Here is a 3,298-nt window from a genome sequence, read left to right as displayed (position 1 = left end):
ACTCAATGGGAGAAAATATTTGGAAATCACACATTAGACAAAGGTTTGATTTCCTGTATATACAAAGAAATCATACAACTCAACAACAAAAGAATAAACAACCCAATTATAAAATGGGCTAAAGATATGAATAGGCATTTTTCTGATAAGCAAATACAGGTGGCTCAAAAGCACATGAAGAGATGCTAATTTTCATTGGCTATAAAGGAAATTCAGATCAAGACTACAATGAGATACCACCTCACATCTATAAGAATGGCTGCTATTAAACAAACAGGAAATGGTAAATGCTGGAGAGGAGATCGACATCTCCATCTATAAATGTAAATAAGTTGGGACACTCAAGCACTGCTGGTGAGAATGTATAAAGGTGCAGCCACTATGGAAGACTGTTTGGCAGTTCCTTAAGAAACTAAATACTGAGTTGCCCAATGACCCAGCAATATCACTACTTGGTATATACCCAAAAGAGCTGAAAACAATTACACAAACAGACATTTGCACACTGATGTTCATAGCATTATTCACAACTGCCAAAAGATGAAAACAAATCAAATGCCTATCAACAGATGAGTGGATCAACAAAATGTGGTATATACATACGATGGGATATTATGCAGCAGTAAGACAAAATGATATCCTGAAGTACGTGACAAGATGGATGAGGTTTGAAGACATAATGGTGAGTGAAATTAGCCTGACATAAAAAGATAGATGCTGTATGATTCCACTTTTATAGCCTGCATAAAAATATAATCAGAAGCTTATAATTCAGAATATAGGGGACTTAGAAATACATAGAAACTAAAGATGGGTGAATGGCTAGCTAATGAGAAATCCAATGTAAGGAAATAGATAAGAGTGAAGGTAGTTCTCTAGTGGGTCTGTAAGTAATATTACCATATTGAAGATGAACAAGATTGAAAAGGGGTGTATAGACCTACGTGTCCCACTGATTCGCACTAGAAATATGAATTAGTTCTTGCAAGAATTACATGAAAAACATGATTCTTGTATAAAGACTGTGTAAGTCCAGGGTACAGGGGAAAAAACTGCTATTACCTGCTATAAGCTATGTTCGAATGGAAACTATCAGCACTACCACAGCAATAGCAGAGGTAAATAATGGAGAAAGGGGCAAGAGTAAAGAGGAGGTTTGGATTTCTTATTTGGTGAGTGTGTGTTTATTGGTTTTTTTTTCACTTGGGAAACATGAAATTATCTAAAATTGAGAATACTGATGGACTGTGGACTGTGGGCCACATACATGATGCCTGATGGATGTAGATGGCTGAAGAATGCATTGATGGAGATGTAGAGTGTTGAACAATGGTGTATCCTTATGAATGGAAGTTCTCCTGCTACAAAAAGGACAAAGTCATGAGGTATGCCATGAACATGTAGGACATTTGGTGAGATGAAATAAACCAGAAACAAAAGAACAAGAATGGTGTGGTCACCTTTACAAAATACTTATAAGAAAACAGAAACCTAGATTGTAAGTTTTTATAGCAGTCTGGAGCAGTGATTACTATTTATGGATTTTGAGAGGCTGTTTTATATATATAACCTGATATGTGGACATAAGAATGAAGCCAAACAGGCTAGGGTTAAAGTAATTCAAAACATAGTGGTAATGAAGACAGAGTCTATACTTAAAACCACACATACTCTTTGAGACCAATGGAAGAAAGGTTTGTTTGATCTGGAACTGAAATTTTCTGTAGTGCATAATATAATTCAACCTATCTGTATGGCTCATTTGAACAATTGAAAAACAGGGAGTCCAGAATAAGAAAGAGGCCCTTTAATCCTGTATAGATTATTGTAATACCTGGATACATCCCAGAGTATACTAAGCAGATAATCAAAAAGTATTGGCAAATTTCCCTGAGGGATGGGAGAAAGAATATGGAACTATTAAACCTTACCATCAGGGAATCCCCTGATATTGTGACAAACTTTAGGGACACCCAAATCATTAGGCCATGCTCCAGATCCTGAGGCTTATATTTGTGAAGTGTATGTAGGTAACAGAGAAGCTTAAACTGCCTATAGGCTTGCCTAAGAGTTCCTACTGGAGGACCTCTTTTGTTGCTGAGATGTGGCTTTACTTTCTCTAATCCAAACTCTAAGTGAAATCATCGCCCTCCCCCCTTCATGGGACATGACATCCAGGCATGAAAGTCTCCCTGGCAATGTGTGAGATGACTCCCAGGCATGAATCCACACATGGAATTGTGGATCAACTATTTCTTCAAAGGGCAAAAAGAAGTGCAACTAATTAAGTATCAGTGGCAGAGAGAGTTCAAATAGAATTGAGAGGCTACTCTGAAGGTTGCTCTTACACAAGCTTCGTTTAGACCTTGCTGCCTCTCATAACTTGCCAACCCCCAGTCAGGACCATTCCAGCCAATCCTAAGAAACACCTAGGGCAGTATATAAGATTCCACAAGGGTTCCATACACTAGAGTAACTTTCCAGACACCTACAACCTCCAGATGGTCCCTGGTCCAGATAAGTCCTGAAACTTAGCCCAGCCTCTCCAGAACATCAGATAGTTCCATTTCCCTACCCCATATTAGTGACGGACACTTCCAATATAAAAACTTTAGAATGGCCATAGTCCAAACACCCTGAAAGAGAGGGATGGAAAGATCAAAGGTGATGTTGGAATTATACAGATAAGATAGGATTTAACAAATGAATTTGAATGCTGAATCATTAAATTGATATCTCTTTTCGTCTCCAGTATTTTAGAACAGCTAAAAGTAAAGACCCAAAATTGTGGAATTGTAACCCATGTTAAAGTCTGGAATACGTTCCACAAGTAAATGTGGTGCTGTGCTTTGTAATTTATAGCTTTTTTGTGTATATGCTATTTTTCAGAGAAAAAGTCAATTGTGATGATAAAAAATATTTAAGCCCCTAACCTCCTATATTATGGAGCAGCTAGCAGGAAAAATATGAGAGAATCGCATGGTAACTCATGACAAATTCTGGGATCTGAACTAAAACTACTTGTTGAATTGTGCTTGAAAACTATTGCTTTTTGGGGGTTTTACTTTGTATACGTGTTATACTATACAATTTTAAAAAGTTAAAAAAAGGTGAAAAAATCACATGATTATAATGACTGATGCTGAAAAAAACATTTTAAAAATTCAGCATTCTTTCCCTATAAATACACTTCAAAAAGTAGGAATCTAACAAAATTTCCTCAGTATCATAAAGGGTATATGAAAAACCCATAGCTACCAGCATGCTTAATGGTGAGAGCATGAAAGCATTCCCCCTA

This window comes from Tamandua tetradactyla, chromosome 16 (assembly GCF_023851605.1).
Source record: "Tamandua tetradactyla isolate mTamTet1 chromosome 16, mTamTet1.pri, whole genome shotgun sequence".
Lineage (NCBI taxonomy): Eukaryota > Metazoa > Chordata > Mammalia > Pilosa > Myrmecophagidae > Tamandua > Tamandua tetradactyla.
Note: the sequence above shows the minus strand (reverse complement) of the source record.